Source organism: Triticum dicoccoides, chromosome 1A, assembly GCF_002162155.2.
Source record: "Triticum dicoccoides isolate Atlit2015 ecotype Zavitan chromosome 1A, WEW_v2.0, whole genome shotgun sequence".
Taxonomy (NCBI): Eukaryota; Viridiplantae; Streptophyta; class Magnoliopsida; order Poales; family Poaceae; genus Triticum; species Triticum dicoccoides.
In genome coordinates this window covers 150878975-150905981 of record NC_041380.1, presented here as the reverse complement: position 1 = coordinate 150905981, position 27007 = coordinate 150878975, and positions in this window count along the sequence as shown.

Below are 27007 nucleotides of genomic sequence, written 5' to 3'. Positions count from 1 at the left end.
GTCTCTTCTCGGCAGAGTCCGGGAAATGAACACGGTGTTGAAGTAATGTTTGCCGTAGGTTGTTCTCTAGTTCTTCGTTCGTGCTTTGCCTTCTCTTCTCGCCCTCTTTTGCGAACATGTTAGCCACCATATATGCTAGTCGCTTGCTGCAGCTCCACATATTACCTTGCCTTACCTATAAGCTTAAATAGTCTTGATCGCGAGGGTGCGATATTGCTGAGTCCCTGTAGCTCACAGATTACTTCCAAACCAGATGCAGGGCCCGATGACTCCATTCTAGATGATGCACTTGAGCTCAAGTGGGAGTTCGACGAAGACTCGCGCCGTTACTATGTGTCTTTCCCTGATGATCAGTAGTGGTGCCCAGTTGGGGCGATCAGGACCATGTCGCATGTTGGGGTTGATCTTTTATTTTGGTACCGTAGTCGGACCATGATTGTATTGGTTGATGTAATGCTATTTATTTACTTTGTGTGACGTGGTGAGTGTAAGCCAACTATGTACCTTTTCCCTTATTATCTATTACATGGGATGTTGTGAAGATTACCTTACTTGCGACATTGCTTTCAATGCGGTTATGCCTCTAAGTCGTGCTTCGACACGTAGGAGATATAGCCGCATCGAGGGCGTTACAGAGGTGGTGGTGGCGGAGCCAGTGAGTTTGACCAACATTGAAAGAATGCTACGAAATGCTCGTGCATTCCGTGAACTTTCACCTGCAGAAGAAAAATGGTGGGCCCGCATGTTGGAACAATGCAACGTTGCTGTCACCCCAGGAAATAAGCTGTCAGTATTCTCAGCTATGGTCACCTTTCTTCAGGTGAAGACATCTGAGTGGATGACCAACAAATCATTCGATGCGATGTTGTCTGCTTTCCGCGAATCTTTCCCAGATGCATCTGAGCTGCCACACACCTACAGTAAAATGAAGAATTTCCTTCGTGAAGTTGGAATTGGATATGATATGATCCATGTTTGTAAGAATAATTGTTTTCTGTTCTGGAAGGATTATGCCAACTTAAGTGAATGCCTGAAATGCAAATCATCAAGATGGAAAGATGGCAATGCTGTGAAGAGGATTCCTCATAATGTTCTGAGACATTTTCCAATTACACAAAGATTGCAGAGGTTGTTTCATGATGCTGAAACAAGAGAGGATGTACTGTGGCATTCTAGGAACCAGGAGTACAGAGATCAGAATGTAATGAGCCATCCATCTCATGGTAGTGAGTGGAAAAGCTTCAATGATAAACACAAAGAGTTTGTTGCTGATCCGAGAAACATTAGACTTGGCTTAGCTTCAGATGGATTTAACCCATTTGGCCACCAGAGTGCCACATATAGCATGTAGCCAGTGCTTGTTATCCCTTACAACATGCCTCCAAATGTCTGCACCAAAGAATCAAACTACATGATGACCTTGCTCATCCCAGGTCCAAAAAGTCCTGGAAAGGATTTTGATTTGTTCATGGAGCCTCTTGTGGAGGAACTTCAACAGCTATGGAAGGGTGTTCTCACTCGAGACCTATATAGCAGCCCACCAGCTGATTTCTTTCTGCGTGCTGTTATAATTTGGTGCATCCATGATTATCCGGCTTTGGGCACTATGTCAGGGCGAACGACACATGGTTACAATGCATGCGTTCGCTGTGACAGGAATCTGCTGTCATACGCAATACTTAGCAAGATCTGTTACATTGGACACCGCCGTTTCCTTGCCAAGGACAAGCCGCATCCTAGAAAATACCGAAGACATGTGTTCAATGCAAAGCATGAAAACTGTGATGCGCCAAAAAGGCTCACCGCCGATGAGTTGCAAGTGGAATTAGAGAAGTTCAGGCATATTACACCAGGAAACCATCCTGGTAATGGTAGAGGGAAAAGGAAGCATGGCAGGGTAGAAGAGAGATTATTGTTTACCTGCAGGTCCACTTTGTGGGACTTGGGGTATTGGAAAGATTTGGATCTACGGCATAATCTTGATGTGATGCACATCGAGAAAAATATATGTGACAACATTATCGGCACACTTCTTAATATTGAAGGCAAGACGAAAGATACCTTCAAATCTAGGATTGATTTGACACACCTGGGTATCAGAAAGGATTTGCAGGTGCAAGATGAAGGTAAACCACGGTATATGGCACCAGCTGTGTATGTCTTGGACAAGGTAAAAATAAAAGAATTCTGCGAGGTCCTGTCACATGTGAGATTCCCACATGGATTTGCTTCCAACCCTGAAAGGAGAGTCAGTGCAGATGGAAACAAGGTACAAGGGTTGAAAACTCATGACTGCCACGTCCTACTTCAAAGGGTTTTACTTGTTATCCTTAGAGGATTGGGCCGCCCTGACTTATACAGAGCAGTTGCAGAGTTGGGGCAATTCTTCAGGGAACTCTGCAGTAGGAATATCAGGATAGATGCTTTCGAGCATCTTAGAGAAAAGATACCAACTATCCTATGCGACCTTGAGAAGATATATCCTCCAGCCTTCTTTGATGTGATGGTGCATTTGGTTGTTCATCTACCTGATGAGGCACTACTTAGAGGTCTAGTACAGTATGGCTAGATGTACCCTATTGAAAGGCAGCTAGGCACTTTCAAGGGCTATGTTAGGAACAAAGCTAGACCCGAGGGTTCCATTGCAGAGGCCTACATTGCTACAGAAGCATTGACATTCTGCTCAAAATACATTGAAACAGCTGATCAGCTTAGCAAAGAGGTGGGTGAAGACAATCTCGGGCTCAATGTTTTCGATTATTCTTTTCGAGTTACAGGGAAGAGTCGACAAGAGGACAAACCTAAAGATTTGGACAAAATGTTTTGGTATGTGTTGAATAACTGTCCTGAGATACTACCTTATATCAAGTAAGTGCAGTATTGTAGCTTATACATCGTAATCTACTAAACTTGCAGCACATTCTTATATATTTAGATGTTTGACGTGATCACTATGTTGCGCAGCATCTACAAAGAGGAGTTACTGCCGCAAAATCTAAGAAACATTGACAAACTGGTTATGGCAGGATTTGCGAAATGGTTCAAGAACCATGTCAGCTTTTGAAGTGCACTGTTAGTTTTTTTAATATATTGAGTACATAAGATGACCAGCTTGTCTATTTTCTAACCATAGGTTAAGAAGATGCGAGAGGATGGGTAGGCAGTTGATGATGCCCTTTACTCACTAGCAATGGGTCCTGATACTCGGGTAAGAGATTATGAATCTTGCGTTGTTTGAGATGTGTGTTACAACACCCTTGCACGAGACGAAGGCAGGAAGACACAAAACAGTGCCATCATGAGATTGCTGAGTCCCCGTAGCTCACAGATTACTTCCAAACCAGATGCAGGGCCCGATGACTCCATTCTAGATGATGCGCTTGAGCTCAAGTGGGAGTTCGACGAAGACTCGCGCCTTTACTATGTGTCTTTCCCTGATGATCAGTAGTGGTGCCCAGTTGGGGCGATCGGGACCATGTCGCATGTTGGGGTTGATCTTTTATTTTGGTACCATAGTCGGACCATGATTGTATTGGTTGATGTAATGCTATTTATGTACTTTGTGTGATGTGGCGAGTGTAAGCCAACTATGTACCTTTTCCCTTATTATCTATTACATGGGATGTTGTGAATATTACCTTACTTGCGACATTGCTTTCAATGCGGTTATGCCTCTAAGTCGTGCTTCGACACGTAGCAAATATAGCCGCATCGAGGGCATTACAAGCTGGTAATCAGAGCCTTCCCCGACCTTAGGATCCCTCACTGCTTGATCGTTATTAGCTGCCATTGTTGAGTCTAGAAAACAATGTTTTGAGTCATATAGGAATTATATATCGGAGAGTTTAGGAATTCTTTTTAATCCCCAGTCCCTTCATCGCTCTGGTAAGGCATCCTGACGTAGAGTTTTGACTCTTCTCTTCTCAAATTTCACTAAAAAAATTTAGGATCACGCGGGTATTTTGGAATCGTTCCGATGGATTTGTGACGAGAACATTGTTCTTGGTGCCTCCTGTCATTTAGGGGTTGTGGCAGTGTCCCGGGGAGTTGAGCTCCGAGGTGTTGTCGTCACAATTTTATCGTTGCAGTCCTGGAATACCTGAGTTTAGTTCGCCGACATCAAAAATCTCTTTTATGCAGTTGTTGGTGACATAACCTCGACGCCACCCAATACTGGGGCGGGAGTTCGGGAGTATTGCCATAACTTGTATAACGGATGCTTTTCAAAGGTTGAGGTAGACGATTTCCGAAGTTTTTCTCAGTTATGTGTTGAAGGATGGATACAGCTGGATGTAGGATTTGCTAGATTTGGGTGGGATATTATGCTTCCCCTGTATCCCCAACACCTGATTGCATAACCGGAAAGGTTCAGGAGTTTCATAGGTGGGAATTCTTGTAGCTCTAGTTCTTCTTCCATGGATATTTGGTTTGAGATTGGGTGATCCTTACCGAGTATTCGTTCTTGCTCCGTACCTTGTTGATTTTATTCCTCTACCTAAATTCTAAGTGGCTTCTCAATTTATGGATATGTGACCATTTCTATTGGAATGCATTCGTTCATTTTGTTCACATGTGAAGACTATATGTTTCAATTTCTACCCGTTGGATTCAGCTTCAATTTTTGTCTATCAGTGTGCTAATGGATGTCATCCTCTTCAGGATGGCTCCTCCAACGCGCAGGACTCCGAATCCTGATCCGCCACCACCACCCCCTCCTCCGGAGGCATGGCAAGCTGTGATGGCTGCTACCAATGCAAACACGCAGTTGATCATGCAAATTCTTCAAGAGCGCAACCAAGCGAACCAAGGCAACCAAGGCAACAATCAGAATCACTTTGCTACACTCAACCAGTTCCTTGCTAACCAGCCAAAGACCTTTAGCAATTATGTTGAGGCAACTGATGCTGACAATTGGCTCGTGGACTTGTGCAAGCATTTCGAGTGCAGTAACGTCAGGCCTGAGGACTTTGTCAAGTTCGCTTCTTTCCAACTCAAAGACCAAGCTGCAGAATGGTTTCAGCAGTACAAAGATTCCAGAGGAGGCCGTGTGATTACCTGGGATGAATTCCGTCAAGACTTCAAAGCTCATCATATTCCTTAGAGTGTGGTTGAAAGAAAGCGTGAGGAATTCCGCAACCTGAAGCAAGGCTCTATGTCTGTCTATGATTACAACAAGTTGTTTCAGAAGCTCGCCCACTTTGCTAAGCAGGACATCCCTGACGAGAAGAGCATGATATACCAGTTCAGGGGTGGTCTCAGAGAAGAAATCCATCTAGCTCTTGTTCTCTTCGAGCCCTTGAGGTACGATGAGTTTTACAACATGGCATTGAAGCAAGAGGCTGCTCAACTGAAGTGTGATGCTTCCAAGAAGCGAGTCAGAGATGCTACTCCTTCTTCCTCTACTCAAGTGGCTAAGAAGCGGAAGTATTGGCTTCCTCCTCCTCCGTTCCGTCAGCCGTATCAATAAAAGAGCAAAGGTAGCAGTGGATCTTCCCACCCACCCAACCCTGGCTTTCAGAATAAGACTTCATCTCAAGCTCCAAGATCGAGTGCTCCGTATCACCGTCCGCTTTCAGAGGTCACGTGCAACAAGTGCCAACAGAAGGGTCACTATGCCAACAAATGCTTCAACCAGAGGCGTCTCCCTCCTCCTCCTCCTGTGAGATCGGCAAGTACAGTTGTGGTCAAGCATAACCCCAAGTACGCCAAGGTCAACATGGTGAATGCAGCTCAGGCAGAGGACTCGTCAGATGTCATCATGGGTAACCTTCCTGTTAACGATATTCCAGCTAAAGTACTTTTTGACTCTGGTGCATCGCATTCCTTCATGTCATTCCCATTTGCATCGGAGAACAATTTTAGTACTAAGGCTTTACCTAGATCTTTGCAAGTCGTCTCTCCGGCTAAGCGTCTGAGTTCTAGTATGATAGTTCCGGATATTTCTATCATGATGGGTGATTTCAAGTTTCTTGCTTCTCCAATGGTCCTTGGTAACTCGGATATTGATCTTATTCTCGGGATGGATTGGCTTTCTAAGCACAAGGCTCAGCTTGATTGTGCAGCCAGACAGATTCAATTGACTCATTCGTCTGAGGATGTAATTGTCTTTGCCGCTCGTGTCGGGGATATACCCCGCGGCGTAAACCGGCCGGAAGTATAACCCGGCCAGACTAGGCGTTTCATTGGTAAACCGCCAGAGGATTGGCGGTTTACGTGTCTGGCGGTTTACGTGTCTGGTGGTTCACTGGTATGACGATTCACGAGCCTGAAGATTCATTGGTGACCCAGCGCGTATTCCAGATGCATGACAAGGCCCAAGGACCAGCAGGACGGTTTAGGTTAATGGTGGGCCGGTTTAAGAGGAAAGGCATGAGGAACATTTATCTTACAAGGAGTTAAGACCTGGACTTGTATCCGATTTGTATTAGAGATAGACAAGTCCTAATCCTAATAGGACTCTACATGTAACCTGCCCCTCCAACATATAAAAGGAGGGGCAGGGCTCCCCAAAAGGGACAAGATTCACAAGTTCCACAAGTTGGACAAGTTAGGTTTACACAATAGCTCTCAAGATAGAGCACTCTTGTAACCGTGATCATCATCATCAATATCAATGAAGCAGGATGTAGGCTTTCACCTCCACCGTGAGGGGCCGACCCTGGGTAAAATATCGCGTCTCTCGTCCCGCTCAACCCCTCTCAAGCTACCACATAGATGTGTTGGCCTCGCGACTAAGTCCTGACACTAAGGACATCTGTCGTGACAATTCCATGACAGTTGGCGCCCACCGTGGGGCCTGCGCACGGTGGTGATGAGTTGTTGGAGGGATCTCTCCTAGAGATCGAGAAGTTCGCGATTTGCCGGGTAGAGAAGAACCGGTGCAGAAGGATCTAAATCAATTCTGAGTTTATCAGTGAAGATTGAAAAAGTTTTGGCAGCTGTATAAACCAGACGAGAGTCAAAAGGTAAATTCAATGTCGACCGGCCAAACGCGTCTGCCCAACAAGATCTGTTGAAACCCTAGAAAGAGGGTCACATCTGGGAGCGCAACCGCCATTCTGCGATCTGTCACAAATATCACCAAGACCGACAGAAGTTCAAGGAGATCGAAACCGTTTCCTTCACGGGTGCTCGCCTAATTACGCGGTCGGATCAACCCCTTGAAAGTAGCAGCCGATCGTCCACACGAAGGCCGACGAGCCGCCGTAGTCCTTGTTTTCCTCCCATCGACCAAGTTAGGCACCCGTGCATGCAAGGGGTCAGGCCAGCTTCCGTATCCTCATGTGAAACCTGCAATAATGGGAAGAGCCAACAAGTAGCAATGGTGCTATTCCAATTAGTACTCTGCCACGTGATGGCCAAGTTGATCTACAACTCTAATTTTTTTATTGGGCCAAAACTGCTATGTGGGGAAGCAAACCAGTGTCTGTAAATGTCTGAAGAAAGAAAAGACAACAATAATTTCATTAGGCACACAGATCGAGGAAGTAACCAAGCGGCCGGAGTAATTCTTCCGTATATGTCTGTGCAAGCCGCTGGTAAAAAGTGATCTATCGTTATCGACGTTTTAATGATATGCGGACATAGTTTCTGCAAATCAACTACGACCCAGAGAAGGAAAACTCACCGAGCCGGATGCTGTTTCGCCAGGGTCTGTTTCAACTGCCTGACACGATCCGGCCCTCCACTGCTGCATCACGAGTCGTCACCAAGTCCGAAATATTGGTAAACCGCCGCGCGTCCGTTGCAAACCGCCGCGCGCTTAAACCGCTACCTTCGTTGTGGCCGCTATGACATTACACGAAGCCACCACCGACTGGCATTTGTTCATGGTCACCGCACGTCCGTTGCGAGCCGCCGCCGCTGTCTCAAACGCGTTGTTGCTGCAGTTTTTGAGCCACCGCCATGGTGATGCCTCTGTTTCATTATTGTGTTAAACCGCCGGGGCCGTGTTGAGTCGCCTCTGCCATATTGAGTCGCCTCTGTTGCGTTGACGGATTAACCGTCATCCGAACAATCAGGTGATATTTATCCGTTCAAATTTATTGGCATATATTATTGTTGTCAAAGAGCAGTTTTTCTTTGCCTTGGTCCGCACTATTGTTAATGCAGGACAACACGATTAACTCGCCCGTTCGTGCCAGTTTACGATGCGGAGGACAACTAGCCCGTCCGCACTGGCCTATAATATCGCGGCTGACTCATCTGTCTGCTCCGACGGCGGATTCACCCATGATTTATTTACACTTCACCATGGTGATCATCAACTCCGCGATGGATAATTTCTGGCTCAACATCTCAGGTGAAATCCATCCAGTATATTTTTATATTATATATTGCTTTCTTTTTTAAAAAAAGAAGAGCAATTACTTTGTCTTGCAAGTTCTTCAATATAGGAAAGATTATATCACTGAGCTGTTGAAGGACTCATATCGGATTATATCACGGTCAAAAATGGAGAATCTCAAGTCAACTCCTCGAGTCACCTTGAGACTAGGGGGCTACAGTAATATGACTCAGCAAATGTTGTCGGTTTTCAGTGAAGTCAAGAACCCCAGGACATTGGAGGGAAAGATAACCCGATCCCGGAGGCTACTACCATATTGATGGCAATTTGAAGGCCGCCAGAAAATTTCCGGTTCAAAATAAAGAATGCCGGTTTAAAATCCGGTTCAAGGGAAATTTGTTCTCCCACAAAGCTCAGAAGCTCTCAAATCCGGTTTAAGAATTTCCGGTTCAAAAGAATACTCTCTCGCAAGTTCGAGTTCTCAGAAGAAATTAAGGGGACCAAAGAGAGTTTGTTGCACAGCACAACTCAAACTTAGGTGCCTCTTGAGCACAGCTCACTATATCATTTGGGGGCTTCCTGTTCAAACATAGGTGTATTCACCAAAGAGAACATAACGTTACTACCCTCTTGATGCGGCTATCACGCCACAACAAAACTTGGGGGCTTCTTGTTCAAACATAGGTGTATTCACCAAAGAGAACATAGCGTTACTACCCTCTTGATGCGGCTATCATGCCACAACAAAGCTTGGGAGCTTCACACCCAAGGGGCCAAAGAGAGTCTTGTTGCTACGCACAACTCAAACATAGGCACCCATTGAGCATAGCTCACAAAGTTACTTGGGGGCTCTTTGTGTCAAATACCAAAGAGTTTGAAAGGACCCTTGTAGCTGGCTATCGACCCACGGCTTGGAAGCCTGGTGTATTCACCTAAAACCCCGGGTTAACCTGCCTTCATCAAGTAAGCCACTCCTATCCAGGTAATCCTGGCACGACCCTTCGAACGTTTGACAGTTACTCTCATTGAGACCCTGAACTTGTCAAAGTTAAAACGATGATTGGTTAGTTGGAGGGCCATCTTAAAAGGCTTTGCCAAAATGGTTTAACTTAGCGGCCTGGCAGCCCATCAAAAGCCTCGAATTTGGGCCTGGCAGCCCTTGAAAAGCCTCGACTACACGGTTTTATTTGCCTTTGTCAAGATTTTTCTCTTTTGTTAAGTTTTATGTTGAACCGGTGTCTATTGACCCGGCATGACTTTCAGTCATCAAATCAGTCCGGTGATTCTTAACCCGGCACAAGCTTTCAACTATCAATTGTTAGTACAAACTCAATTATAAACCGGAGTTTTCTTAGCCCGGTCGGCGTTGACTATAAGTTGCCAGGATGATTATCCGGTGTTTATTACAAACCAACATGGTTTTATTACAAACCGGCAAAATATGACGGGAGTTATCATACTCAAGATTTGGGTTGTCGCCCTTACTAAAAAAAGTTGGTAAACCAACGATGTGATTCAGTGTCACATGTATGATCTATTTCATATTTGATTATTCTTAAGTGCAGCCTTGGTTATAAACCCGGGTTATATGTTGGGCATTATGACCCGTCCGGCGGTAAACCACTAGGACACTTTAAACTTGTATGCAGAAATAGGTTGAATAAAGCATAATTGCAAATCACCGGTGTTTATTGAACCGGCCTGGCTTTGGACTATAAGTCGCCAGTATATATTTGGATTGCGCCATTGGAATTATGCGCTTATAAATCATTGGGTATATTATTCAAATAGCCAACATGGCTGGATTTTTATTATGGTTATCAATAGCCAGTATTATGATTAAGGTTTTCAAAGTCGCTTTAAGCGCAATGGCTATCATATTATCAAAGGATATGATTTATTCTACAATGGAAGGGATAGTCCCGAGTCACTGCAGGCTTACAACCCGGCACTTGGGGGCTACATTATTCAAATTGAGATTACATGCAAGTCTCATGTCGCTGCAAGCATGCACCATGGCACTTGGGGGCTAATGCAAAGTCAACAATCCAAGCAATTACAAGTCCCAGGTTGCTGCAAGCATGACAACCCGGCACTTGGGGGCTACATATATGGAGTATTCAGTTTATATGATTGAGATGAACAAACCGGATTTCTTCAAGTTTGAAACACTTATTGGAGCAAGTCTTAAGTTATCACTATGTTCTCCTCTTAAGACTTGGGGGCTATAGGTATTATGCATATAAAGGAGGAACATCTTCATTTTATCAGTTTTGAGCAAATCAGGAAGATCAATTACATGACCCGGTGTCGACAAGAATTATGACCCGGTGCCATCAATATTTATAAACTGGCCATTTTTGTAATATTAAACCGGCAAATTGATTATGAAGCTGGTCTATTGACCCAGACTTCCCAGAAGGAGGAAATAACAAGGACTTAAGGGTGATCAGGTACCGGTTTACAAGAATGTTTAACCCGGAGCACAACCTGTCAAATTTGTTCTTGTGTTTATTTTGCAGCATAAGTTTACCATGGATAAATCCAAGCTAAACTTGGGGGCTAATGTCGGGGATATACCCCGCGGCGTAAACCGGCCAGAAGTATAACCCGACCGGACTAGGCGTTTCATTGGTAACCCGCCAGAGGATTGGCGGTTTACGTGTCTGGCGGTTCACTGGTATGACGATTCACGAGCCTGAAGATTCATTGGTGACCCGGCGCGTATTCCAGATGCATGACAAGGCCCAAGGACCAGCAGGCCGGTTTAGGTTAATGGTGGGCCGGTTTAAGAGGAAAGGCATGAGGAACATTTATCTTACAAGGAGTTAAGACCTGGACTTGTATCCGGTTTGTATTAGAGATAGACTAGTCCTAATCCTAATAGGACTCTACATGTAACCTGCCCCTCCAACATATAAAAGGAGGGGCAGGGCTCCCCAAAAGGGACAAGATTCACAGGTTCCACAAGTTGGACAAGTTAGGTTTAGACAATAGCTCTCAAGATAGAGCACTCTTGTAACCGTGATCATCATCATCAATATCAATGAAGCAGGATGTAGGCTTTTACCTCCACCGTGAGGGGCCGAACCTGGGTAAAATATCGCGTCGCTTGTCCCGCTCAACCCCTCCCAAGCTACCACATAGATGCGTTGGCCTCGCGACTAAGTCCTGACACTAAGGACATCTGCCGTGAAAATTCCACGATAGCTTGGGATAACACAATCCGTCTATTTTCTCTCAATGAGAAGGGTGAACTGGATGCCATCTCGCAAATTCCAGTCGTTTGCGAATATCAAGACGTCTTTCCAGAAGAGCTTCCAGGAATGCCTCCGCACCGGCCAGTTGAATTCGTCATCGATCTTGAGCCTGGCACGAAACCGGTTTGCAAGCATCCTTACAAGCTCGGACCTGAAGAGTTGAAGGAGCTGAAGAAGCAACTCGATATTCAAGAACGAATGGGTCTCATCCGACCTAGTTCTTCTTTGTGGGGTTGTGGAGTTCCTTTTGTGAAGAAGAAGGATGGAACGGACCGACTTTCTGTTGACTACCGTCCATTGAACAAGAAGACTATCAAGAACAAATACCCACTTCCCAACATCAACGAGCTGTTCGAACAACTCAAAGGTGCCCAAGTATTCTCCAAGCTTGATCTCCCTATGGGTTATCACTAGATTCGAATCCGTGAGCAAGATATTCCCAAGATGGCTTTTAGAACAAGCTATGGTTCATATGAATACACTGTCATGTCTTTTGGCCTCGTCAACGCTCCTCCGAATTTCTCTCGCATGATGAACTTCATCTTCAACGCCTACACAAATGACTTTATTTTGGTCTATCTCGACGACATTCTGGTCTTTTCGAAGAACAAGGAAGATCATGCCAAGCACTTGCGTTTGGTGCTCGATAAGCTCAGGGAACATCAGTTCTACGCCAAGTTCTCAAAGTGCGAGTTTTGGCTCCATGAGGTTCTTTATCTTGGGCATATCATCTCTGCCAAGGGCATTGCGGTGAATGCTGAGAAGGTGTCTGCAATCGTGAATTGGGAACCACCTCAGAACGTGAAGCAACTCCGTAGCTTCCTCGGTCTCACAAGCTATTGTCGAAGGTTCGTTGAGAACTTTTCAAAGATCGCGAAGCCTCTTTCAAACCTTCTCCAGAAGCACGTCAAGTACGTTTGGTCTCCGGAATGTGACATCGCTTTCAACACTTTGAAAGAGAAATTGGTCACTGCTCCAGTTCTGACTCCTCCTGATGAATCCAAACCGTTCGAGGTCTTCTGCGATGCCTCTCTTCAAGGTCTTGGTGCAGTGTTGATGCAAGAGAAGAAAGTTTTGGCTTATACCTCTCGCCAGTTGAATCCCAACGAGAAGAACTACCCCACTCATGACCTCGAGTTGGCGGCAGTTGTGCATGCTCTTTTGACATGGAGACATCTCTTATTGGGAAGAAAAGTGGACATCTTCACTGACCACAAGAGTCTCAAGTACATCTTCACTCAGCCTAATCTCAACCTCAGGCAGACTCGTTGGGTCGAAATGATTCAAGAGTATAATCCGAGTATCGAGTATACTCCAGGCAAGGCCAATGTGATTGCTAACGCTTTGAGCAGGAAGGCGTACTGCAACAGTCTGATTCTCAAGCCTTATCAACCCGAGCTTTGTGAAGCTTTCCGCAAACTCAATCTGCAAGTTGTTCCTCAAGGTTTCCTCGCCAACCTTCAAGTCTCTCCTACTTTGGAAGATCAGATTCGCAAGGCTCAACTTCTTGATGCTATGGTGAAGAAGGTGAAGATTGGGATTGCCAAGAGTCAACCCAAGCACAAGTGCTACCGCCTTGATGACAAGGATATTCTCTTCTTCGAGGATCGTATTGTTGTGCCCAAAGGTGATCTTCATAAGGTTATCATGAACGAGGCTCACAATTCACTCCTCTCCATCCACCCTGGGAGCACGAAGATGTATCAGGACCTCAAGCAAGCTTATTGGTGGACTCGAATGAAGCGCGAGATCGCTCAGTTCATGACTGAGTGTGATGTCTGCAGAAGAGTGAAGGCAGAACACCAAAGGCCAGTTGGTCTCCTCCAACCTCTTGCCATTCCAGAGTGGAAGTTTGACCACATTGAGATGGACTTCGTGACTGGGTTTCCAAAGTCCAAGCGTGGCAATGATGCTATATTCGTTGTCATCGACAAACTCACTAAAGTGGCTCACTTTCTGCCTATCAAAGAGTCAATCACTGCAGCTCAATTGGCGGAGCTGTATACCTCTGGAATTGTCTCACTACACGGTATTCCACAGGTGATCTCTTCAGACCGTGGCATCATCTTTACCTCCAAGTTTTGGGATTCTTTTCAGAAGGCCATGGGCACCAACATCCGCTTCAGCACAACTGTCCATCCTCAAACTAGCGGTCAAGTCGAGCATGTCAATTAGATTCTAGAAGATATGCTCAGGGCTTGCGTTATATCCTTCGGCATGAAGTGGGAAGATTGTCTTCCATATGCCGAATTCTCCTACAACAACAGTTTTCAAGAAAGTTCGGGCAAGGCCCCATTTGAAATTCTCTATGGCAGGAAGTGTCGTACTCCACTCAACTGGTCTGAAACCGGTGAACGTCAACTTCTTGGAAATGACTTAATCAGAGAGGCAGAGGAAATGTGCAAAGTCATTCGTGATAATCTCAAAGCAGCGCAATCACGCCAGAAGAGCTACTATGATAGTAAGCACCGTGATTTGGCTTTCGAGATCGGAGATCATGTTTACCTCCGCGTCTCCCCAATGAAAGGTACTCGTCGCTTCGGTATCAAAGGGAAGCTTGCCCCTAGATACGCGGGTCCTTTCAAAATCATGAGCAAGAGAGGCAATCTCGCCTATCAACTCGAGCTTCCTTCAAACTTTGCAAATGTGCACGACGTGTTCCATGTCTCTTAGCTCCGCAAGTGCTTCAAGATGCCTGACCGCACCGTCAACTTCGAAGACATTGATCTCCAAGAATATCTCTCTTATCGTCAGCACCCCATTGCTATTCTTGAAGAGACTGAACGCAAGACTCGCAATAAGTCAATCAAATTCCTCAAAGTCAAGTGGTCACACCATTCCGACCGTGAAGCCCCCTGGGAACGCGAGGATCGCCTCCATTCTGAGTACCCGGCGTTCTTCCAGTCCTAGATCTCGGGACGGGATCCTTTCGTAGTGGTGGAGTGTTGTAACACCCCGGATGTAATTTACCTAATATGTACTCCAACTCCTGCCGTTTCCGGCACTAAATTATTTTATTTCCTCGGGTTCGGGTTTTATCTTCGTGTGTTGTTGTCGTTGTCATGCATCTATTATCATGTCATCATGTGCATTGCATTTGCATACGTGTTCGTCTCATGCATCCGAGCATTTCCCCCGTTGTCCGTTTTGCATTCTGGCACTTCTATCTCCTCCGGTGGTCCTTTCTACCTTCCTTTCATGTGTGGGGGTTAAACATTTCTGGATTGGACCGGGACTTGCCAAGCATCCTTGGTTTACTGCCGGTAGACCGCCTATCAAGTTTCGTACCATTTGGACTTCGTTTGATGCTCCAACGGTTAACCGAGGGACCGAGAAGGCCTCGTGTGTGTTGCAGCCCAACACCCTTCCAATTTGGCCCAAAACCCACCAAAACCCTCTCCATCATCTAGAGCATTCGATCATGATTGCGTGGCCAAAAACCGCACCTCATTTGGACACTCCTAGCTCCTTCTATGCCTATAAATATCCCCCTCCGAGATCCACGGTTCCTCTCCCCCGAAACCCTAAAAATCCCCTCTCTCTGCAACCGGACAATGTCCGTTTCATCCGGACATCTCGCCGCCGCCGCCGTCGCACAATAAGGGCACGCCACATGTCCCGCCGGGTCTCCCCCGTCGTGCCGGCCCGCCAGGGCCCCGGGAGAGCCCTCCCGGCCCGCGCAGCGCCGCCAACCGGCCGGTTCGCGCGCGCCCGAGCGCCGCTACCTCGCCTGCCGCGCCGGCCGCCGCGTCCCTCGCCGGCGTCGGCGACCGCCCGCGCCGCCTCACCGCTCCGGCAGGCCACCGCAGCCATCCGCGCCCGCCGGGGACGCCGCACCTCGCCGCGGCCGCACCACCGCGCCCGCCACCGCCTCCTCGACGACCCTCCTCGCCGGCGTCAAGTTCCACTACTCCGGCGACCCCCCATCTCCGGCGAACAAGAACTCCGGCGAGGTCGAGTTCCTCTTCATTTTCCGCGCTGCTACAGTAACCGGATCCAGATCCAGATCCAGATCCAAAACTCGGTTGACTTTCTCCCGAAACCCTAGACAAATTGCATTTTTCATCATGCTATATCTCCGCATCTGTAGCTCCGTTTTGGGCGTGTGGCATATAGAAATGTTCGTCTCAGAGAGTACATCATTTCATCTCATTGCAACATTTTCATTTGAGCTCATCTTGATGCCCGAAATGCTGTTGGAAGAGAGCTATTTGACATAATTGTCAGATCTGCTGCACCAAATAGCTATTTGTCATTTTTTCCATGATTAATGTGTGCATGATATTCTCCTGAGCTCTTCATGAGTTTTGTTTTTCCATCTTTCCAGAGGTGCTATCCATGTATTTTTGTGATGTGTGTGGTGACTAGTACAAGCTTGCAAAGTAGTGCATTCGTTAATGCTGATTTCAGGGACTTGGAGAAGTCCTTGATCTGTTTTTATCAATATGCCATATGTTCATGTTGTTTTCTAGTGATCCGTGCCTTTTTTGAGGATGACCAGTAAGGATGTTTTGTTAATATTGTGGTGTTCTATCCATCCATGTCTTTTGTTGCAATTATGGAGCACCCTAGCTTGAGTCAATCGAGCTCTACTTTTGCTATCTCGTAAATCTGGGCAGATTGTCTACTTGTTAGCGATTTTGCCGAGGATGTTGTTGTTGATCCGTGCATGCTATGTTGTTGTTCTTGCCATGTCTAGCTTATATAATGTGTATTCTTGATGGGTGTATGCTTAGATTGACATGCCTTGCTCTGTAGTGAGTGCATCGAGCTCGTGAACATGCCTACTTGCTATCATATTTGCATGCTCCAGTTTTTCACTAAGTCTGTAATCTGATTATGTTTTTGGCATGTTCACATGCTTGCAATGGTATTTTATGATCCCTTTTAGCTCAAGGTCACTAAGGGACTTTTGTTAAGCTATTTGAGTAGTTCCATGCCATGCCTTGCTTTGCCATGTTAAGTTCCTATAGCATCTAGTTTTCATGCTCCAAAGTGTGCTACCTGATCTGAAATTCCAGGCTTGTGTTAATTTCACAAAGTCTGAAACCTGTTTACCAATTGCACTTTTGCCATGCTTGTTTGAACCTCTTAATGGATGAATTGGCCGTAGCTTAGTGTTCATCTTTTGTCAAGCATCATGAGTGGATCCCTGCCATGTATTTTGTTGCCATCTTTGAGTCTTGTACCATAATTAACTTGTTGCATTTAGATGGCTACTTGCTATTTATCGCAGACCGGTGCCATATTTGTTTTGCTTGCCATTTCCAAACCGTGCATCCGATCCCGGTGTTCTTTATATCGATTTCAACCGAAATCACCTCACCTTTCCAATGGCACTCTTGGATTTACAAGTTGAGGCCAGGTTCTTTCATTCCTTGTCAAATCTTGCATGTGCATCACATACCGCATCCCGCATAGCATACCATGTTTGCATCATGTTGTTCGAGCATTTGCACGTGGTTGATTGTGTTCCTTTTTCTTGTTTGTCTTGTTTGGGTAGAGACGGGAGACGAGTTCGCTAACGAGGAGCCCGTTGAGTTTTCTTTCGAGGATCCAGTCAACTCTGACAACTTTGCAGGCAAGATGATCATACCCTCGAAATCACTTCTATCTTTGCTTTGCTAGATGCTCGCTCTTTTGCTATGCCTATGCTATGATGCCTACCACTTGCTTATCATGACTCCCCAAATTGCCATGTCAAACCTCTAACCCACCATGTCGTAGCAAACCATTGATTGGCTATGTTACCGCTTTGCTCAGCCCCTCTTATAGCGTTGCTAGTTGCAGGTGAAGATTGGAGACTGTTCCTTGTTGGAACATTATTTTCTTGTTGGGATATCATTATATTATCCTGTTATCTTAATGCATCTATATACTTGGTAAAGGGTGGAAGGCTCGGCCTTTTTGCCTAGTGTTTTGTTCCACTCTTGCCGCCCTAGTTTCCGTCATATCGGTGTTATGTTCCCGGATTTTGCGTTCCTTACGCGGTTGGGCAATAATGGGAACCCCTTGACAGTTCGCCTTGAATAAAACTCTTCCAGCAATGCCCAACCTTGGTTTTACCATTCGCCACCTAGCCTCTTTTTCCCTTGGGTTTCCGGAGCCCGAGGGTCATCTTATTTAAACCCCCCTGGGCCAGTGCTCCTCTGAGTGTTGGTCCGACTGAGCTGCCTGCGGGGCCACCTCGGGGCAACTTGAGGTTTGGTTTTACTCGTAGCTAGTCTCATCTGAGTGTGCCATGAGAATGAGATATGTGCAGCTCCTATCGGGATTTGTCGGCACATTCGGGCGGTGTTGCTGGACTTGTTTTGTCTTTGTCGAAATGTCTTGTAGAATCGGGATACTGAGTCTGATCGGAATGTCTCGGGAGAAGGTATATCCTTTGTTGACCGTGAGAGCTTGTCATGGGCTAAGTTGGGACTCCCCTGCAGGGATTTGAACTTTCGAAAGCCGTGCCCGCGGTTATGGGCAGATGGGAATTTGTTAATGTCCAGTTGTAGATAACTTGAACCTTAAGTTAATTAAAATGAATCAACTGTGTGTGTAACCGTGATGGTCTCTTCTCGGCAGAGTCCAGGAAGTGAACACGGTGTTGGAGTAATGTTTGCCATAGGTTGTTCTCTAGTTCTTCGTTCGTGCTTTGCCTTCTCTTCTCGCTCTATTTTGCAAACAGGTTAGCCACCATATATGCTAGTCGCTTGCTGCAGCTCCACATATTACCTTGCCTTACCTATAAGCTTAAATAGTCTTGATCGCGAGGGTGCGAGATTGCTGAGTCCCCGTAGCTCACAGATTACTTCCAAACCAGATGCAGGACCCGATGACTCCGTTCTAGATGATGTGCTTGAGCTCAAGTGGGAGTTCGACGAAGACTCGCGCCGTTACTATGTGTCTTTCCCTGATGATCAGTAGTGGTGCCCAGTTGGGGCGATCGGGACCATGTCGCATGTTGGGGTTGATCTTTTATTTTGGTACCGTAGTCGGACCATGATTGTATTGGTTGATGTAATGCTATTTATGTACTTTGTGTGATGTGGTGAGTGTAAGCCAACTATGTACCTTTTCCCTTATTATCTATTACATGGGATGTTGTGAAGATTACCTTACTTGCGACATTGCTTTCAATGCAGTTATGCCTCTAAGTCGTGCTTCGACACGTAGGAGATATAGCCGCATCGAGGGCGTTACAGAGGTGGTGGTGGCGGAGCCAGTGAGTTTGACCAACATTGAAAGAATGCTACGAAATGCTCGTGCATTCCGTGAACTTTCACCTGCAGAAGAAAAATGGTGGGCCCGCATGTTGGAACAATGCAACGTTGCTGTCACCCCAGGAAATAAGCTGTCAGTATTCTCATCTATGGTCACCTTTCTTCAGGTGAAGACATCTGAGCGGATGACCAACAAATCATTCGATGCGATGTTGTCTGCTTTCCGCGAATCTTTCCCAGATGCATCTGAGCTGCCACACACCTACAGTAAAATGAAGAATTTCCTTCGTGAAGTTGAAATTGGATATGATATGATCCATGTTTGTAAGAATAATTGTTTTCTGTTCTGGAAGGATTATGCCAACTTAAGTGAATGCCTGAAATGCAAATCATCAAGATGGAAAGATGGCAATGCTGTGAAGAGGATTCCTCATAATGTTCTAAGACATTTTCCAATTACACAAAGATTGCAGAGGTTGTTTCATGATGCTGAAACAAGAGAGGATGTACTGTGGCATTCTAGGAACCAGGAGTACAGAGATCAGAATGTAATGAGCCATCCATTTCATGGTAGTGAGTGGAAAAGCTTCAATGATAAACACAAAGAGTTTGTTGCTGATCCGAGAAACATTAGACTTGGCTTAGCTTCAGATGGATTTAACCCATTTGGCCACCAGAGTGCCACATATAGCATGTAGCCAGTGCTTGTTATCCCTTACAACATGCCTCCAAATGTCTGCACCAAAGAATCAAACTACATGATGGCCTTGCTCATCCCAGGTCCAAAAAGTCCTGGAAAGGATTTTGATTTGTTCATGGAGCCTCTTGTGGAGGAACTTCAACAGCTATGGAAGGGTGTTCTCACTCGAGACCTATATAGCAGCCCACCAGCTGATTTCTTTCTGCGTGCTGTTATAATTTGGTGCATCCATGATTATCCGGCTTTGGGCACTATGTCAGGGCGAACGACACATGGTTACAATGCATGTGTTCGCTGTGACAGGAATCTGCTGTCATACGCAATACTTAGCAAGATCTGTTACATTGGACACCGCCGTTTCCTTGCCAAGGACAAGCCGCATCCTAGAAAATACCGAAGACATGTGTTCAATGCAAAGCATGAAAACTGTGATGCGCCAAAAAGGCTCACCGCCGATGAGTTGCAAGTGGAATTAGAGAAGTTCAGGCATATTACACCAGGAAACCATCCTGGTAATGGTAGAGGGAAAAGGAAGCATGGCAGGGTAGAAGAGAGATTATTGTTTACCTGCAGGTCCACTTTGTGGGACTTGGGGTATTGGAAAGATTTGGATCTACGGCACAATCTTGATGTGATGCACATCGAGAAAAATATATGTGACAGCATTATCGGCACACTTCTTAATATTGAAGGCAAGACGAAAGATACCTTAAAATCTAGGATTGATTTGACACACCTGGGTATCAGAAAGAATTTGCAGGTGCAAGATGAAGGTAAACCACGGGATATGGCACCAGCTGTGTATGTCTTGGACAAGGTAAAAATAAAAGAATTCTGCGAGGTCCTGTCACATGTGAGATTCCCACATGGATTTGCTTCCAACCCTGAAAGGAGAGTCAGTGCAGATGGAAACAAGGTACAAGGGTTGAAAACTCATGACTGCCACGTCCTACTTCAAAGGGTTTTACTTGTTATCCTTAGAGGATTGGGCCGCCCTGACTTATACAGAGCAGTTGCAGAGTTGGGGCAATTCTTCAGGGAACTCTGCAGTAGGAATATCAGGATAGATGCTTTCGAGCATCTTAGAGAAAAGATACCAACTATCCTATGCGACCTTGAGAAGATATATCCTCCAGCCTTCTTTGATGTGATGGTGCATTTGGTTGTTCATCTACCTGATGAGGCACTACTTAGAGGTCCAGTACAGTATGGCTAGATGTACCCTATTGAAAGGCAGCTAGGCACTTTCAAGGGCTATGTTAGGAACAGAGCTAGACCCGAGGGTTCCATTGCAGAGGCCTACATTGCTACAGAAGCGTTGACATTCTGCTCAAAATACATTGAAACAGCTGATCAGCTTAGCAAAGAGGTGGGTGAAGACAATCTCGGGCTCAATGTTTTCGATTATTCTTTTCGAGTTACAGGGAAGAGTCGACAAGAGGACAAACCTAAAGATTTGGACAAAATGTTTTGGTATGTGTTGAATAACTGTCCTGAGATACTACCTTATATCAAGTAAGTGCAGTATTGTAGCTTATACATCGTAATCTACTAAACTTGCAGCACATTCTTATATATTTAGATGTTTGACGTGATCACTATGTTGCGCAGCATCTACAAAGAGGAGTTACTGCCGCAAAATCCAAGAAACATTGACAAACTGGTTATGGCAGGATTTGCGAAATGGTTCAAGAACCATGTCAGCTTTTGAAGTGCACTGTTAGTTTTTTTAATATATTGAGTACATAAGATGATCAGCTTGTCTATTTTCTAACCATAGGTAAAGAAGATGCGGGAGGATGGGTAGGCAGTTGATGATGCCCTTTACTCACTAGCAATGGGTCCTGATACTCGGGTAAGACATTATGAATCTTGCGTTGTTTGAGATGTGCGTTACAACACCCTTGCACGAGACGAAGGCAGGAAGACACAAAACAGTGCCAACATGAGCATGGATACATATGACAAAGAGACAATTGAATTGTATGCTAACATCACGGACATTATTCAGTTGCAGTATATCTCCAGTTTCGAGGATCATCGGTGTGTGGTTATGTTGTGTTGTCATTGGAATAACCTGTTTTCCAGGATCGCAAAACCCAAAGCTGATGATTATTTCAAATCCATCAATGTCAAGGCGGCACCAGACCAACGAGCCTTTTATTTTGGCAAATCAAGCAACACAGATATTTTTCTTGGAAGACACATTTGCATGTAGTGATGACTGGAGAGTATTGCAAAGGTTTGAGCAGAGGAATTCGTTTAATGAAGTTGCACAACAAGATGATGCTTACACTGCTCCTGATGTACAAGGTAACACAGATGTTCCTAATATCTTTGAGAACCATCACGTCAATGATGCCGGCGAAAAGATTGCATGTCGTGCTGTGGACATACAAGAGTTGATCAAGAAGAAGCCAATATTCGAGGACGTTGAGGACGAAGAAGAAGATGACACCATGGGGAATTACGATTCAGACTGATACACATGGCGAAGATGTTGACGATGCTGCCGCGGATGATGATTACATTGCTTTTGTCATATTTGCCCGTTAGAAGATGTTTTTTATCTACTATGTGAAATTGTGTTTGCTATGACAACTGAAACCTGATGAACATGTTGTTTAGTATTTTGCTGTGAGAACATCACTTGTTATGTATGCTGATTTGTGTTTGGTGATTGTATGACAACTAAAACATGATGACATTGTTGTTTAGTTGTACTCATATTTGGCTGTGAAACTTGAATTTGATGACATAGTTTGCTATTGGACTGTTGGATTGTGCCAACCTTGACCGTTGGATTGACATTCAACGTCTGTCGCGTTTCTTCAGTCTCTTCTTCCTCGAGCCACCAAAGCCAAACCAGCGCTGGTGGGACCGCCTGCTCCCGCCTCCCACGTCTGGTTGTGATCTGCCCCGGCTCCTGTTTGTTCCCGTCCGAGGCCTCACCATCGTCCTCCGCCTTGGTTCGCTCGCCGCGGTGCCGCCCTCCAGTGTTGTCAACATGGTCAACAACCGAGAGGAATAAGGAGATGACTGTACATGGTGAGGATGACAGTAGGGACCCAGCAGCGAGCGCAGTAATTTTGTTTTTTCGGGACGGAGAAGGGTATCAACTGGGTTGTGCGGGACCTGTGGCCCGTCTAGCCCAGGCTTTTATTTCATATGTTTAGCACATGACCAGCCCAGTTTGTTTTTTTCCTTTCTGAAAATTGCTAGCCAGCTATTTTGTTTTTTTGTAGAATAACCAACGTAGGCCTACTTGCTTTTCAATGCCCTGCTGGGCCGGAAATCTTTCAAGACGAGGAGGGATGCATTTTACCCAGAAAATGGGCTATCAAGTAATAAGAAATGGGCTATAAGTAATAATAACTGGGCTGTAAAATGGAAAAATACAACAACAGACAATTAGTTCCAAAATACTATTTTCTTTTAGATTTTGATATTTTAAATTTCATTGTTTTTGTGCGGGTAAAATTTCATTGAATTTAAATTAAGGTATATTTAGATTTAAAATTAATTTGAATCTGGCTAGAAATTTCGGGCTGTATGCTGTTTGGGACAGATTTGGAGGCTGACTTGTGGGTCTACTAGGTTGATGTGTACTTTGGCTTTGTCAACTTAGTCCACAAACGATTCTAGCAGCAGTGACTGTTGGATGTTAATCCAACGGTCGTGCTGCTTCTTCAATATCTGATCTTCTTGCTCCAGCCGCCCAAAACAGCTCCGGTGGGACTGCTTGCTCCCGCCTCCCGTGGCCGGCTGTGCTGCCACACAGGCCGCACCGCCCCACCCTACTTCATTGCTGGCCAGGCCATTCCTCTACTCACCCACACCTTGTGTTATTTTCTGGCGACGGCAGCCGGACCAGTAAACCCTCGTACTCCCCACCGGGTGGGCAACCATTGCCGAGTCTTCCCCAGCTCCGTGTCGTTCCCTTCCTAGGCCTCGCCGTCGTCCACCGCCATGGTGCTCTCGGCGCGGCCTGGTCAACCTGGTCAACGAACGACATCCATCGGCCGTGGACTGTACGCGCAAAATAATGATTCCTCCACCTAATAGCTGGGACCCACCGAAAGGGCCTCTGTATTTCGCGAAAAAAACGTTCCCCCCACTGACATGTTGGACCCACCAGCTATATCTTCGCACGCAAGGAAGTGCCTCCTTATTACGCACACAAAAATGAATACCCCCTGCTAGCTGGGACCCACCATAGTGGGAGGATGACTTGTGGGCCAACAAAGTTGACGGGGTGGAGGGATTTGTCAACTTAGTCAATATGAACGATTCTAGCTCCAATGACCGTACGATGTCCATCCAACGGACGTAGTGCTTCTTCAACCTCTGGTCTTCTTGCTCTAGCCGCCCAAAGCAGCGCCGGTCGTGACGCATGCTCCTGCCTCCCGTGGCCGGCTGTGCTGCCGCGGAGGCCTCACCGCCCCCTACTATTCACACCGCAGCCGAACCAGTGAACCCTCGCACTCCTCTCCGCGCGGGCTTCCATTGCCGCGTCTTCCCCGGCTCTGCGTCGTCCCATTCCTAGGCCTCGCCGTCGTCCACCACCGTGGTGCTCTCCGCGCGGCATGGTCAACGTGGTCAAGGAACGACTTCCATCGGAAGAGTACTGTACGTGGAGAGGCTGACAGCTGGGTCCACGGCCACAACCCAGTTTTTTTGTGATTTGCCAAGTAAGTCGCTTTGTCAGGCCTGTTGGGCTGCAAATATTTCAAGACGAGGAGAGCTTTCATTCGGCTGGCCAAGAAAATGGCCCATCAGTAATGAGAAATGGGCTGTACATTTTTAAAACACATCAAACCGGCAATTAGTTTCAAAAATCTTCTTTTTTCATTTCAAGATTTTAAATTACATTAATTTTTATGCATGGAGAATATGTTGGATTTTATATTAATATACATTTATTTTTAAAATCAGTTTGAATGTGAGTCGAAATTTCGGGATTAAAAATAGTTTGGACCGCACCGAAATATGCAAAATTTCGTATAATTTTTTAACCGTGGCCACAATTTGGGTTGTAATGCTAACAAAAAGAATATGGGCTCCAAACAAACCTTAAGAATTAGCAAATGGGCTGAAAATTATTAGAAATAATAGAAGATGGGCTGTATGCTGTTTTCCACATATTTGAGGCTTTCCTAGAAAAGGTTGATGCACAAGCAGTGACTGTTGGATGTCCATCCAATGGCCGTCGTGCTTCTTCAATCTCTAGTCTTCCTGCTCCAGCCGCTCAAACAAGCGCCGGCGGGACTGCCTGCTCCCTCCTCCCCGCGGCCAGCTGTGCTTCCGCGCAGGCCTCACCGCCCCACCGTACTCCCATCGCTGGCCTAGCCATCCCTATACTCACCCACACCTGTTGTTATTCTCCAGCGACGGCAGACGAACCAGTAAACCCTCGTACAGTCATACTCCCCTCCGTGTGGGAAACATCTGCCGAGTCTTCCCTGCCTCCGTGTCATTCCCTTCCTAGGCCTCGCCGTCGTCCACCGCCCTGGTGCTCTCGGCGCGGCCTGGTCAACGTGGTCAACGACCGACATGCATCTGAAGTGGACTGTACGTGGAGAGGCCTACAGCTGGGTCCATGGCCGCACGCAAGGAAATGCCTCCTTATTACGCACAAAATAATGATTCCTCCACCTGACATCAGGGACCCACCCAAAGGACCTCTGTATTTTGCGAAAAAAATGTTACCGCCGCTGACAGCTCGGACCCACCAGCTATATCTTCGCACGCAAGGAAGTGCCTCCTTATTACGCACAAAAAAATGAATACTCCCCCTGTTAGCTGGGACCCAGTATAGTGGCAGGCTGACCTGTGGGCCTACAAAGTTGACGGGGACGGAGGGCTTTGTCAACTTAGTCAATATGCACGATTCTAGCTCCAGTGACCGTACGATGTCCATCCAACGGCCGTAGTGCTTCTTCAACCTCTGGTCTTCTTGCTCCAGCCGCCCAAACCAGCGCCGGTCGTGCCTCGTGCTCCTACCTCCCGTGGCCGGCTGCGATGCGGCGGAGGCCTCACCGCCCCCTACTACTCCCACCGCTGTCCAGGCCATCCCTCTACTCACCCACACCCCATGTTACTCTGCGGCGACGGCAGCCTCACACCACATCGAACCAGTGCCCTCGTACTCCTCTATGCGTGGGCATCCACTGCCGCGTCTTCCCTGGATCCGTGTCGTTCCCTTCCTAGGCCTCACCGTCGTCCACCGCCCTGGTGCTCTCGGCGCGGCCTGGTCAACATGGTCAAGGAACGGCTTCCATCAGACGTGGACTGGACATGGAGAGGCTGACAGCTGGGTCCACGGCCGCAGCAAGGAAGTGCCTCCTTATTACGTGCAAAATAATTATTCCTCCACATGACATCGGGGACCCACCGGACGGGCCATCGTATTTCGCCCCCCTGACTACTGGGACCCACCAGCTACATCTTCGCACGCAAGCAAGTGCCTGACAGTCGGGACCCACCTGGTCGAAGCGTACATAGCATTGTCATTCTGGTCGCGAACGTGTACGCACATATATACTGGTGGATGTAGAGGCGCGCACGTGTCGTAGTAGAGGCGGCCAGGGTGCAAGAAAGAAAATACGGCCACGTATGTGTACATACGGGCGGGGTCTCGAACGCCTACTCGCGCATACGTACGGTGAGGGCTCGTTGACATGGCTGGGTCGGAACGGAGAAACAACGTCGTCGTCATGTTCATGGGGAGGCAATGGAATGCGTCGTGTTCATGGGGAGGCAACGGAATGCATCATGTTCATGGGGAGGCAACAGAATGCGTCGTGTTCATCGGGAGGCAACGGAACGCATGGGAGCCAACCGGCTAGGTCGGAATGGAATGCATGGTCGTGTTCATCGGGAGGGCTTGGACGGAACAGGCGATGGAAACGAGACCTGGCGTACCGCACAACGGAGGAAACAGACCTCCTACGTTCGGAACGGGGTCCTGTTGATCGGGAGGGGTCTGACGTACCGCAAAACGGAGGAAACGGACCTCCTACGGTCGAAACAGGGGTCCTGTTCATCGGGAGGGGTGTGGCGTACCGCAAAACGGACGAAACGGACCTCCTACGGTCGAAACAGAGGTCCTGTTCATCGGGAGGGGTGTGGCGTACCGCAAAACGGGACTCCACGGGATATTGTTCATCTCCATCGTCGACCCCCTCCAGCCTCCACGAGCTACTATTCATCCACCGTCGACCTCCTCCAGCCTCCACATGCGACTGTTCATCCACGGGCTCCTGTTCATCCAGCCTCCACCGTGCGCTACTCCACCGGCTACTATTCAACCAGCCCTCTCCACGGGCTCCTATTCAACCACCCCTCCACGGGCTACTGTTCATCCTACCCTCCACCATCTACTGTTCATCTTGCCCTCCACGGGGTGGTCCTGTTCATCCAGCCCTCCACGGGGGTCCTGTTCGTCCAGCCCCAACTGGCTCGATCGATCGGGGTCCTGTTCATCCAAAGGCAACACCACGGGGTCCTGTTCATCCACCCCCATCGGGAACTGTTCATCCAACCCCCC